Genomic DNA, 14,928 nt, shown 5'->3' with positions numbered 1-14,928 from the left:
ACACAGAAAGAAAAGAAGAATGATGGCTCCCAGCCTCCTGACCTCCTTTTGCCATAGAAGACTGTATGGAAAGTACGGAAGCTTACAGTATAGACAGGCATTAATTTCTATGAATCTCATATATGTATGTATCTCCAGTTCTGGTGACACTTATTAGAAAGTGCTGGAAGTGAATAGCAGATGGAGAATAAGATGGGGTGGCAGGCAGTTAAAACAAGGGGCACATATGTAAAAGAGCGGAATGGAGGAACAGGGGCAGCTAGAAGAAAAAAAGGGTGAAGCTCACAGGAGGGAGCCTGCATGAGCATAGAGAGAGGCCTGTGTTTGTGAAGTAAGTTCGTCATGCAGTTCGAAGCTAATAGCCAATAGCATATGGAAGGAGAGGTATACTCCTCTGGGCTGAACCAAGATATGATTGACAAAGTCTCAAACTAAGGGCTGAAAGAGAATGATTCAAAAGCATGTTGTTAAAGTGGCAGACCCACAAGGCCACTCTGAGTATGTTGTAAGCAAAAATCTATTTGACAGCTGCACTGCCAATCCAGACTTAAAAACTAAAGGAATACACATCATAGGGATAAAAAAAGTAATTAGACAAATGGGACAAAGTGTGAAACAAATGATTGTTACTAGAGAGATAAAAAGCGGACTCACAAGCATTGGCAAAGCCAGTAGGTTTCGCTTTTCAACTGCAAGTGCTGACGTATTAGCTTTGCCGGTCCCTGCTTGCAGTGGCACTCTTTTGACATGGCCATTGGCCATATTGGAATTGTTAAAGCCAAGATGGCCACCTGTCTGTGGCATCATGTCGAATGCATGCTTCGCACTGCATGTGTGCACCTGCTTCGCAATGCATATACATACATATGTGTGCACACTGGACATCTTTAAATGGTAAAGTTGGCCGCCGTAAGTGCACATGCTTGATCTTTCCCACAGCACTAATGTGTCGTAATGCATGCTTGTGCTCTGACCTGACGTTTCCGTCGACATCTTGTATTTTAAAGTTCCAGAATGGCCAGTGGCCCTGTCAGAACGCTAAAAGAAAAAGAAAAATAAAGTGCACCTGACTGCATCCAAGTAGTAAGAGACCTGAAACACTTTTAAGTGCCGAATCAACGAAGAAAATAAATATGTGGTTCGACGGGGGTGGGGGAGGTGGCACTGGATTGAGGTAAGCAGGAAAAGTGGGTGTGGCAGTATATAGGTGAAGACTGCTGATTTAAAACCTCAACAAATGAAGGTATTATTAGTGATGTGGAAATGTATGTGAGGACTACTTTGTAATGCCCAATGCTGTGGGCTAATCCCAGTGTTGATGGGACAGCCTGCTAGCCTGTCCCTCAGGTCACCTGACCACAGTAGTCAGTGGTTGAATGGAGCTATCGAATGGCCACTTTATGTTTCTGTTTGTACAATACATGTTTTGTGTTGTATGGGTGTATGTTGTGTGATTGCGGTAGCTATTGCCAGATACATCAAGCTGTAGGCAAAAGACCCGAAAAGGGAAAATAATTATTTATATTAACAGCATTGGTATAAAAAGCGAAAGGAATGGACATCACAAGAATATATGCCATGTGAAAGCCGTGATGAGCATCACAGCAATAGAAAGAGAAAGAAATAAGGGGCATAACTTTTGTAAGAAACTGAAAGGAAGTGAACACGAAGTGAAAATAAATGACATCACAGAAATAAGAAGGTCAGGTAAGTGACATTTCCAATATCGACTCGTACTAACGCCAGTGTTAGACAGCGAAGAACGAGGACATAGACTTAAAAGGAAGTGCGGTAAGGTGTTCCGTTGAGGGATACAATGGAAAAACAAGGCAGATAAAAGGGATAAACAAGAAAATGGCGGAACGTGAGAGAGGTTAATGGTGGAAGGAAGTGACATTAAATTAATAAAGCTCTAAGGTATTTATTTAACGTCTTCTTACTACATACACATCTTATTTGTTGAGCGTCTTGAGCAAATGTTCTGGTAACACTGATAAAGGACTTTTTTTCGTCAGGTGCTGTGCCCAGAAAGTGAAGAACTACATTCCCAAGCATAATTTACAGCAGGTAGATGCCAGTGATATCCAAGCTCCCTTGTGAGAGGGGCCACAACCAGAGCATGGAATTTGTCAGTGTGTTTCAATAACACACTTATAAGACCACTGCCACACCTCAGTCACGTAAACATCACTTACCAGTACCATGGATGTCAAAAGGAAAGAGTAACCATGAGAGAAAGTAGGAAGCTTACCCATTTCTTAACTGATCAAAGAGAAGGCAGCAATTCAAAGAATTAGGAAGGGGAGAGAGAAAGAGAGTGAATTAGCTAAAGTGAAGCGCACAGTTTTCCCGAAAGTGAACAGCAGCTATTGTAGGTTAATTGAACACTCGAGAGAAGTGCAACGAAAATCATAAGGCCATATCTTTGTTTTATTCCTTATCTTTTATTCCAGTCCACTTTCTCGCTCTCACTGTGCCTTTCTCTTTCTCTTCCTGTCTTTTTCATTCGGTTTCTCTCCCCATACCTGCCTTTTCCCTTTTGCTTTCTGGAAGCGAGTAGACATGCCTGTTTGTTTTTCTATTAGTCAGGGACACGAAACTCAGTAAGGGTCAATGTAGTTCACAGGGGAGTTGAATCCTTCCTTCAGTGTTACATTAACTAAATATATTTTCTGTTGATGCTATCTGAAAAATAGTAGTTGTGCTAGGAAGTATGCAGTTGAAGTAGTCACACAAAATCTATGGTAGATAGAAAGGAGAAGTGTAAAAAAAAAATTAGGCCACAGTTCTACTTTCAGTCCCTATAAGGACAACACATTTTATTTGCTGTTTTCAAATATATTCTCGTCATTTCCATAATATATTCATATCAACATGTAACATAATATGTATGGACAGTAAATATTCCTTCAAGGTTTTATTAAGCAAACCTTTTATTCTTGACAGGAAACGGCTTGCTTATGCCGCTTAAATTTATGTCAGTATCTGCGATGGAAAGATACATTGGTTGTACAGTAGAGCCTTAACTGTAAGTGACGAATAAGAGCGATGACAGGACAATATGTGGGTTATTTAAAAAAAACACCTTGCATCTAATAAGATGCCTTTGTTGTTGTCTCTGCATCCTTATTCTGATCAGCTTCCCTCCAGTCCTCTCACTGCCCGTTAACCTAATCCAAGTGACTACTAGTTAGTCACAGCTCCTGTTACTTCATACTGATTCGTGACATGTAATAGCTTTTGGCTCACCTGCAGCGGCCTACAGGTATTGTCACATGCCATTTAGCCTGGCTACCACTGTCTTCCAGGGGTCATTCCAAAAGATCTTTGATGGTGCCTTTTACTTTCAAAAGAAAATGTTGTTTGGGGAAGATGTAAAGCAAGTAAGTATTAGGAGGTTTGTAAGAAAATGTTAATTTACTGAAAAAAACACAGTTAAAAACTGAAATGGTTCGGGCTCAAGTGTGCAAAACCACAGAAATGTGCCTATTATGATTAGTAATGCACCACACACAAGCCATTAATTTGTGCCATTGATTTGCGCCATCTGCCATGTTGTTCTCTTGATCACTCATTTTTACCGTTGGCAAATTTGTGTTTTGAGCCAAAGAAATGGCAAACCACAAAAGAAAGCATTTCAAAATCTCCTCCAACCTTGCCAACGCCTGTAACTCCAGTTTCTCATCCTCTGCTCTTAATGCCTTTTTTACCCATCCCTCTACTTGGGGCCCTTCACAAGAACCTTCCCAGCTTTCTCCACTAAGAACGGTGTCCAAGACCATATAAGTGTCTCCAGTGGGAAGGCTAAGAGGCAGTCATCTCCATCTTCTAAACCCCTGTCATAGTCCAGAGATACAGCTCACACCCTAGAAAGAAGGCAGAGCTCTTCAGCGAGAGATAAATATCTTTATACGGTCACAGAGGAAACCTATTCATTCTACACACCCATGTTACGCCTATAGATGATATCACTTTCTTTTGTGAGGTCTTGACCAGTTGGGCTTAAAAGCTTAGTATCCCATCCTACAGTGCCAGTTATGATAGAGATATATCCTGTGGTTGCTCTAAAGGCTTCATGTGCTTTGGTGTCTGGTTTATTAAACATATCAGAATACATTTCCAGACAATTCCTGTGATTAAGATTGCAACCCCAAGTCTTCTACAAAACGTGCACAGATCCTCAACAAGATCCTCCTTTTTTGAAGTCTGAACCCAAATCAGACTCTACAATAGTTACATCAGTTAGCTGTAGACACATCTTATCATCAGAGACCAGCACTTCCAGAGAGAGAGTGTAAAAGATAGCATGTATAGGCTGAATGGTTTGGTGGTTGTCTGCATCACAGCTTCAAAACACCAGAGCAACTTATATTTTGGGAAGACGCTACCAAGAAATCCCAGACAGCTTGAGAACTTTCATGACTATTTGCCAAAGCATCTCCAACAAGACTTGAGAGAAGGTCAGTGAGGCTTCCGTGGTTGCCAACCCAGTAATCAGTACAGCTACCAACTTGGTAGCGTTAGTTGCTAACCAGGTAATCAGAGCACCTGTCAACTCAGTAGAGTTAGATTTCACTCCCTGTTACCACAAGATTTCAATTAGAGGATCTTCCTGTCTCTTTCTAACCACTGTGAAGCCAGAGGCCCAATTGAAGGTCATGCATAGTTCTTTCTCAGACTCCGCTATCTTTGGTTATCACACTGATGAAGAAATCATAAAGTTGAATAATGAAGCATAGACCCTCAAACCAGTCTGCTAGGAGCATGAAAAGTTCAAGGGTAAGAGCCACCAACACGTTCATTACACTCACTGACCCTACAAACCACCACCACTGTACCGCTGGGCCTGAGATACCCATACCAGAGAAAGGCATTTAAACCCAATGTGATGTCAAAACCAACAACACCTGGAAGAAGGAATTCTTCGGGAGGCAGACAATAACACCCTGTACCCTTCCCCTCCATTGCCCACTACAGTGAGGCAAGCAGTTTCTCTGCTTTCAGAAGAGTGGACTGAAATCAAGAGACAAAGGGTTGCTAAATATTGTGTTCCATTCCCTTCGGCTGAAGCAATTCCCTCATTGATGAAAGTGGTCAGAGAGGAGTAGGGAAATGGTTCCTAAACTTCCTAAGCCAACCTATACTTTGAAACATCCACCTTCCATCCTGTGAGTGAGATTTTTACTACTCTTTTTTTCTGAACACTCTTGGTGGAGAAATCTACAGTAGTAAACACATTTACACCTACTAGGACACTATTTGTGAATTCCTGGCAGATGTAAATGAGTTATGTTCAACCTTAAACATAACTTTATGGCCTAAGATACCTTTGTGAGTAGGCGTCATTGTGTTTGTGGCCAGAGCATTAAGGAATGCACTGACAAATGATTCTGCTGTGAAAAGGAAATCATTTGGTTATTTTTAGGTGAGAGGTCATTTCAGCTTCTATCTATGATAAAGCCTTTTCATAGTTCATATGGAATATAAGCTGATAGTTGTTGGTCTTATTAGTAAAAGAGCAGATATTACTGTACCTCACATTTCGCTGTGGATGTTAGGAGTGGAGGGATATTGCTTAAGATGGGATTTCTGCCTGGTGTAGAAATTCTGTTATGTTTGCCATTAGTTAACAGTCAATAAGAGGATGATAGTTATATTAAAGAAGCCGTTTTGGTGGTGGATCTCCAGGAATCAAATGTGAGGAATGGGACAAATGCACCAATTTGGATAAAATATTGAACTTTGTAAAGCAATATAGAGGTAATGATTAACAAAAGGTGGCAGATCTGTCAGAAGAATATATTATGTGTTGGGAAGTTAGGGATGGGTTGTGGTCAAATGAACATATAGTTTTTATAGGAGACCAATACTGCCATATGGTATTTGGGAGAAATCATTGGATCCGACCCATGAGGGACATTTACGAAGAAAAGTGGAACCAGGGATCAATATTTGTGTCTGGTATGAGTTGTCAACTGGAAAGAACAGCAATACATTTTCAAGGTTTGCAGCTAGTGATAAAAGTAAGAGTAGTTAGGAACCCATCACTGTCTCCAGTTAAAGTGTTCTAGGTCATGGTCATGTTGATTTGACTATTATGGGCCACTGGATGAGCACAGACTGAATATTAGATTCATATTGGGTCCGGTGGACTAGTCCTCAAAGCCGATTGTAACTCCAGGGATGAAAATTTAGCAACAGTTATACTACTTGTAGGAAAGTAGCCTCTTTTTGGCATGTTTATCCCCACTTTTTGCCTGCTCTCAGTGTGTGTTTGACTGTGTTCCCTGGGATCCTGCCAACCAGGACAACAGTTAATGTGTTCTCTCCCTCTAAATTTGGTTGATTGGGACTTTACTCACCCTCATGTAAGTCCCCAGTATATGGCACTTAGGTACCATAGGCACTGGGGCACCAGGGGTTCTCCATAGGCTGTAGCATATATTATGCAACCCATTGGAGCCCTTGCAAAATGTGACTGCAGGCCTGCCATTGCAGCCTGCGTAAAATGGCTTTCCCTACAGGTCACTGCACAAGGTCACTGTAAGTCAACCCTATGGTGGGCCCTCCTAGCCCAGAGGGCAGGGTGCAAGTCCCTGTGTGTGTGAGGGCACCACTGCATGAGCAGAGGTGTCCCTACAAATTCCAGCTCCATTTTCCTGGACTTCTTAAGTGCGGGGAAGCCATTTTATCCGTGTACTGGACACTGTGTCCAGCTACATGATGGTAACTCTGAACCTGGGCATGTTTGGTATCAAACATGTCGGAATCATACCCCAATACTTTTGCCAGGACTTGTTCACAGTTTACTTCACAGCAGCCCTCTGACATATAGGGGTTGCTAACTTTTCCTGCACACAGGTAAGATCCCAATTGGTGCGGCAACCGTCCCCTTACATCTCCCTAAGAAAATCCACATGGCAGGATTGCCCATTCAGGTTTTCTCCCTCTAACAATCTCCTCTTCCTCACAGGGCCCAATGGTCATGGCAAACAGACAGGCACTGGTTCTCCAGGCCACAGGGCAGGTGTCCTCACCCGGCTGGGAGACTAGCTCAGTTCTCATCCGTCAAGATGCACTTAGCAACGATTACTGCATACAGAAATTCTCCAGTGCAGCCATCTTTCTTCAAGATTCCTGTGATCAAGGATTTTTTAGAAGGACTTAATAATGGTTTCCCCCAGTTAGAAAACCTCCTCCTGCTTTGGAATTAAACCTGGTACTGTCAAAGCTAATGGGCCCACCTTTCAAACTGATGCATAAATCAACTTTACAACATTTGTTAGTGAAAACTGTCTTTTTGATAGCCATAACCTCTGCATGTATAGTTAGTGAGTTACATGCTTTGTGATCTTTAGAACCTTTCACAATTTTCCATCATAATATAGAAGTTCTGCATACACATCCTTCCTTTTTACCTACAGTGGTTTCAGATTTTCATAGTAAGCAATCAATCACACTCTCAACATTTTTGCCTTAACCTACTACTGCAGATTAGAGAACTCTGCATTCTCTTGATGTTAAGAGTGCTGTGTTTCTGTTTAGACAGGCGGAAGGTTAACAGGAAGGCAAACCACCTTTTCATAAACTATGGCTCTATGAGACAAGGCTTGGTGGCTTCAAATGCCAAATCTATATCAAGATGGATAGTTTTGTGTATTTCTTTGTGCTACCAAATTGCTAATAAGCCTTTGTCAGGCAAACCTAAAGCTCACTCTACAAGAGGGAAGGCAGCAACAACAACCTGGGTCAGACAAATTCGTAGAAATCTGTAAGGCAGCCACTTGGAGGTCTATACACACATTTACAAGACAATATTGTCTAGACCCAGACACTCAAGCCAAAGCAATGTTCAGGTAGGAATCATTGAGGAATCTGTTGAAATAATTCCATTCTTCTGTTTTAGGGTGTTGGATCACAACAGTGTAGTTATTACAGTTTGTACACATAGGCCATTCACCATATACACCTACTTGTCAGCCGCTGTAGTTTTTTTTTCCTTCAGCTTGCTACTCTATTCAAAGTTGATGACTATCAACCAAGATCCTGCGATGCAGATGGAAAAATTACATTCCTCTAGTCCTAGTTCTCCATTATTAGATCTTTAATAGATCCACATGCTTGAATCTTCCCGCAGTTGATGTGGGAGTCCTACAGTATCACTAGAAAAGCAGTAAATAAAATTACCATATATTAAAATGGAATGGATAGCCACTGCAACAGCACCTATCCATATCCTTTTGTAAAAAAGAACTACATTTGAGCTAAAAACAATCAGACAACAGTGCCTTGAAAAACATTTCAAAGAGAGGCTGAGTCCCTCATATTTTCTACCGCACGTCATGTGACAGGGAGTCTACCTGAGCTCTGCTCAGTTTTTCCTCACATCTCTGATATTTGGAACTATTTACTGTTTACCATGTCGGACTCTTCTAAAAAAAAACAGGACTCTTCAGGTTGTGTGGATCCTGTGATAAGAAGACTTCATTAAGAGGATCCTCAGAAGGACTGTTTATGTTGCTTGTACCCAATGCATAAGGTCAAAGATGGCAAGATTTGTAGAGCCTTTTCAACCAAACCCTTAAAAGACTGGGAGGGTAGTTTGTTAATATCGTTATACAAACTTAAAACCAAATCTAACGTCATCTCTGAGGATCAGGATACTTCAAGCTCTCACATCACTCTTGAAAAACATAAAAAGAGGAAGAGATCACAAGAGTCTCCTGAAAGTAACAAGAAAACCTCCAAAAAGACATGCCATGAATCCTCATAAAGCTCCTCACAAAAAGGAAAGTGTTTATGTCCTACTGATGCTGACTCTGACCTTCCAAAAACCTTAAAACCTGGAAATTCTTCTCCAGACTCCCCCTCCTCAACGGCAGCGCTTTTGAAATCACCGTCAACTAAAAAGTTACCATTGGAATGCGTTCACCTTCCACCGCCAACAAAAGTTTCATTGCGAGCCAAAACTGCGGCGTCAACAGTGGGTACACAAACAATGTCTACATCTTTGATGGGGATCCCTAAAACGTCAATGAATTCCTCGTCAATGATTCCTACACTGTTGCCGACTGTAGGAAAGTACCATCTTGCCTGGCATGTTACCCCCATTTTTCACTGTATATATGTTGTTTTAGTTGTATGTGTCACTGGGACCCTGGTAACCCAGGGCCCCAGTGCTCATAAGTGTGCCTGAACGTGTTACCTGTGTAGTGACTAACTGTCTCACCGAGGCTCTGCTAATCAGAACCTCAGTGGTTATGCTCTCTCATTTCTTCCCAAATTGTCACTAACAGGCTAGTGACCATTTTTACCAATTTACATTGGCTTACTGGAACACCCTTATAATTCCCTAGTATATGGTACTGAGGTACCCAGGGTATTGGGGTTCCAGGAGATCCCTATGGGCTGCAGCATTTCTTTTGCCACCCATAGGGAGCTCTGACAATTCTTACACAGGCCTGCCACTGCAGCCTGAGTGAAATAACGTCCACGTTATTTCACAGCCATTTTACACTGCACTTAAGTAACTTATAAGTCACCTATATGTCTAACCTTTACCTGGTAAAGGTTAGGTGCAAAGTTACTTAGTGTAAGGGCACCCTGGCACTAGCCAAGGTGCCCCCACATTGTTCAGAGCCAATTCCCTGAACTTTGTGAGTGCGGGGACACCATTACACGCGTGCACTACATATAGGTCACTACCTATATGTAGCTTCACAATGGTAACTCCGAATATGGCCATGTAACATGTCTATGATCATGGAATTGCCCCCTCTATGCCATCCTGGCATTGTTGGTACAATTCCATGATCCCAGTGGTCTGTAGCACAGACCCTGGTACTGCCAAACTGCCCTTCCTGGGGTTTCACTGCAGCTGCTGCTGCTGCCAACCCTTCAGACAGGCATCTGCCCTCCTGGGGTCCAGCCAGGCCTGGCCCAGGATGGCAGAACAAAGAACTTCCTCTGAGAGAGGGTGTGACACCCTCTCCCTTTGGAAAATGGTGTGAAGGCAGGGGAGGAGTAGCCTCCCCCAGCCTCTGGAAATGCTTTGTTGGGCACAGATGTGCCCAATTCTGCATAAGCCAGTCTACACCGGTTCAGGGACCCCTTAGCCCCTGCTCTGGCGCGAAACTGGACAAAGGAAAGGGGAGTGACCACTCCCCTGACCTGCACCTCCCCTGGGAGGTGTCCAGAGCTCCTCCAGTGTGCTCCAGACCTCTGCCATCTTGGAAACAGAGGTGCTGCTGGCACACTGGACTGCTCTGAGTGGCCAGTGCCACCAGGTGACGTCAGAGACTCCTTCTGATAGGCTCCTTCAGGTGTTAGTAGCCTATCCTCTCTCCTAAGTAGCCAAACCCTCTTTTCTGGCTATTTAGGGTCTCTGCCTCTGGGGAAACTTTAGATAACGAATGCAAGAGCTCATCCGAGTTCCTCTGCATCTCTCTCTTCACCTTCTGATAAGGAATCGACTGCTGACCGCGCTGGAAGCCTGCAAAACTGCAACATAGTAGCAAAGACGACTACTGCAACTCTGTAACGCTGATCCTGCCGCCTTCTCGACTGTTTTCCTGCTTGTGCATGCTGTGGGGGTAGCCTGCCTCCTCTCTGCACCAGAAGCTCCGAAGAAATCTCCTGTGGGTCGACGGAATCTTCCCCCTGCAACCGCAGGCACCACAAAGCTCCATTACCGGTCCCTTGGGTCTCCTCTCAGCACGACGAGCGAGGTCCCTCGAATCCAGCGACTCTGTCCAAGTGACCCCCCAGTCCAGTGACTCTTCAGTCCAAGTTTGGTGGAGGTAAGTCCTTGCCTCACCTCGCTGGGCTGCATTGCTGGGAACCGCGACTTTGCAGCTACTCCGGCCCCTGTGCACTTCCGGCGGAAATCCTTTGTGCACAGCCAAGCCTGGGTCCACGGCACTCTAACCTGCATTGCACGACTTTCTAAGTTGGTCTCCGGCGACGTGGGACTCCTTTGTGCAACTTCGGCGAGCACCGTTTCACGCATCCTCGTAGTGCCTGTTTCTGGCACTTCTCCGGGTGCTACCGGCTTTAGAGAGGGCTCCTTGTCTTGCTCGAAGTCCCCTCTCTCTGCTGGTCCAATTTGCGACCTCCTGGTCCCTCCTGGGCCTCAGCAGCGTCCAAAAACGCTAACCGCACGATTTGCAGCTAGCAAGGCTTGTTGGCGTTCTTTCGGTGGGAAAACACTTCTGCACGACTCTCCACGGCGAGAGGGATCCGTCCACCAAAGGGGAAGTCTCTAGCCCTTTTCGTTCCTGCAGAAACCTCAGCTTCTTCTGTCCAGTAGAAGCTTCTTTGCACCCGCAGCTGGCATTTCCTGGGCATCTGCCCATCTCCGACTTGCTTGTGACTTTTGGACTTGGTCCCCTTGTTCCACAGGTACCCTAGATTGGAAATCCACAGTTGTTGCATTGCTGGTTTGTGTCTTTCCTGCATTATTCCTCTAACACGACTTCTTGGTCCTTAGGGGAACTTTAGTGCACTTTGCACTCACTTTTCAGGGTCTTGGGGAGGGTTATTTTTCTAACTCTCACTATTTTCTAATAGTCCCAGCGACCCTCTACAAGGTCACATAGGTTTGGGGTCCATTCGTGGTTCGCATTCCACTTTTGGAGTATATGGTTTGTGTTGCCCCTATCCCTATGTTTCCCCATTGCATCCTATTGTAACTATACATTGTTTGCACTGTTTTCTAAGACTATACTGCATATTTTTGCTATTGTGTATATATATCTTGTGTATATTTCCTATCCTCTCACTGAGGGTACACTCTAAGATACTTTGGCATATTGTCATAAAAATAAAGTACCTTTATTTTTAGTATAACTGTGTATTGTGTTTTCTTATGATATTGTGCATATGACACTAGGTGGTACTGTAGTAGCTTCACACGTCTCCTAGTTCAGCCCAAGCTGCTCTGCTAAGCTACCATTATCTATCAGCCTAAGCTGCTAGACACCCTATACACTAATAAGGGATAACTGGGCCTGGTGCAAGGTGCAAGTACCCCTTGGTACTCACTACAAGCCAGTCCAGCCTCCTACATTGGTTGTGCAGCGGTGGGATAAGTGCTTTGAGACTACTTACCACTCTTGTCATTGTACTTTTCATAAGAGAAAAATATACAAAACAAGGTCAGTGTATATACACATAGCCAAAAAGTTTTGCATTTCCTCTTTTCACTCTTTTCTAAGTGCTGAAAAGTACTTCTAAACTTTCAAAAAGTTCTAAAAAGTTTAAAAAGTTTTTTTCTCTGTCTTTCTAAAAGCTCTGACAATTTTTTTTTCTTTGACTATCACTTTAACTCTCTCTAAAAATGTCTGGCACAGGCCAAAATGTTGATCTGTCCAAACTTGCATATGATCACCTTAGCTGGAAAGGAGCAAGGAGTCTCTGCATAGAGAGAGGTTTGAGTGTAGGGAAGAATCCTTCCTTAGAACTGTTAATTAACATGCTTAGAGTACAGGATAAGGCCATAAGTGCCCAATCTGTTGACAAAGTAGCTAATGGTTCTCAATCTGATACAGGGACTCCCCCAGGAAAAGATTCAGGAAAGAAACTTCCTAGCCTGCCCATTACTAGACAGTCTAGCATAGTTGGTAATGATGATGAGCCACACCATATAAATAGTGTTGTCTCACATCATAGCAAAAGCATTTATTCTCACCATACTGGTAGTGATGTTTCTGTTAGCCAAGCTGTTAGGGTGGCTTCTGTAAGGGACAGGTCTCCTTCTGTCCATTCTCACCATACTTCTGTTTCAAGGCATGTCCCTCCCACCCACCCTGATGACAGATTGTTAGAAAGGGAGCTCAATAGATTGAGAGTGGAACAAACCAGACTGAAGCTCAAGAAGCAACAGCTGGATTTGGATAGACAGACTTTAGAAGTAGAGAAGGAGAGACAGAAACTGGGTTTAGAAACCCATGGTGGCAGCAGCAGTATTCCCCATAGTCATCCTGCAAAAGAGCATGATTCCAGGAATCTGCATAAGATAGTTCCCCCTTATAAGGAGGGGGATGACATTAACAAATGGTTTGCTGCACTTGAGAGGGCCTGTGTTGTACAGGATGTCCCTCAAAGGCAGTGGGCTGCTATCCTATGGCTATCATTTAGTGGAAAAGGTAGGGATAGGCTCCTTACTGTGAAAGAAAATGATGCTAATAATTTCCAAGTTCTTAAGAATGCACTCCTGGATGGTTATGGCTTAACCACTGAACAGTACAGGATAAAGTTCAGAGAGACCAAAAAGGAGTCTTCACAAGACTGGGTTGATTTCATTGACCATTCAGTGAAGGCCTTGGAGGGGTGGTTACATGGCAGTAAGGTTACTGACTTTGAAAGCCTGTATAACTTGATCCCGAGAGAGCATATTCTTAATAATTGTGTGTCTGATTTGTTGCACCAGTACTTGGTGGACTCTGATCTGACCTCTCCCCAAGAATTGGGAAAGAAGGCAGACAAATGGGTCAGAACAAGAGTGAACATAAAAGTTCATACAGGGGGTGACAAAGATGGCAACAAAAAGAAAGATGGTAAGTCTTCTGACAAGGGTGGGGACAAATCTAAAAATGAGTCTTCATCAGGCCCACAAAAAAACTCTGGTGGGGGTGGTGGGCCCAAATCCTCTTTTAATCAGAACAAGGAAAAGAAACCATGGTGCTATTTATGTAAAATAAAAGGCCATTGGACAACAGATCCCAGTTGTCCAAAGAAAGGCACCAAGCCTCCTACCACTACAACCTCTACTGCTACACCTAGTGTCCCTACTAATAGCAGTGGTGGTGGGAGCAAACCTACTAATAGCCAATCCAAGGGAGTAGCTGGGCTCACTTTTGGTAACTTAGTTGGGGTTGGCCTTGTTAGGGAGGCCACAGAGGCTGTGTTAGTCTCTGAGGGGGCTATTGATTTAGCCACCTTAGTTGCTTGTCCCCTTAATATGGATAAGTACAAGCAACTACCCCTAATAAATGGTGTTGAGGTTCAGGCCTACAGGGACACTGGGGCCAGTGTGACTATGGTCATAGAAAAACTGGTCCACCCTGAACAACACCTACTTGGTCACCAGTACCAAGTAACCGATGCTCACAACAACACACTTAGCCACCCCATGGCTGTTGTTAATCTCAACTGGGGGGGGGGTTACTGGTCCAAAGAAAGTTGTGGTAGCCAGGCAGGGGAAGATTCAGTCGACCCACAGGAGATTTCTTCGGAGCTTCTGGTGCAGAGAGGAGGCAGGCTACCCCCACAGCATGCACAAGCAGGAAAACAGTCGAGAAGGCGGCAGGATCAGCGTTACAGAGTTGCAGTAGTCGTCTTTGCTACTATGTTGCAGTTTTGCAGGCTTCCAGCGCGGTCAGCAGTCGATTCCTTATCAGAAGGTGAAGAGAGAGATGCAGAGGAACTCGGATGAGCTCTTGCATTCGTTATCTAAAGTTTCCCCAGAGGCAGAGACCCTAAATAGCCAGAAAAGAGGGTTTGGCTACTTAGGAGAGAGGATAGGCTACTAACACCTGAAGGAGCCTATCAGAAGGAGTCTCTGACGTCACCTGGTGGCACTGGCCACTCAGAGCAGTCCAGTGTGCCAGCAGCACCTCTGTTTCCAAGATGGCAGAGGTCTGGAGCACACTGGAGGAGCTCTGGACACCTCCCAGGGGAGGTGCAGGTCAGGGGAGTGGTCACTCCCCTTTCCTTTGTCCAGTTTCGCGCCAGAGCAGGGGCTAAGGGGTCCCTGAACCGGTGTAGACTGGCTTATGCAGAATTGGGCACATCTGTGCCCAACAAAGCATTTCCAGAGGCTGGGGGAGGCTACTCCTCCCCTGCCTTCACACCATTTTCCAAAGGGAGAGGGTGTCACACCCTCTCTCAGAGGAAGTTCTTTGTTCTGCCATCCTGGGCCAGGCCTGG

General features: G+C 44.2%; 1 protein-coding gene across 1 annotated transcript in view; it reads right to left on the bottom strand.

Moving 5' to 3' along the window:
- CABP7 (calcium binding protein 7) overlaps positions 1-14,928 on the bottom strand; it is an 840,279-nt gene that overhangs the window by 146,017 nt on the left and 679,334 nt on the right. The gene's annotated exons all lie outside the window — the stretch shown is intronic.

Source organism: Pleurodeles waltl, chromosome 11, assembly GCF_031143425.1.
Source record: "Pleurodeles waltl isolate 20211129_DDA chromosome 11, aPleWal1.hap1.20221129, whole genome shotgun sequence".
Classification (NCBI taxonomy): domain Eukaryota; kingdom Metazoa; phylum Chordata; class Amphibia; order Caudata; family Salamandridae; genus Pleurodeles; species Pleurodeles waltl.
This window is presented reverse-complemented; position numbering and strand designations above follow the sequence as displayed.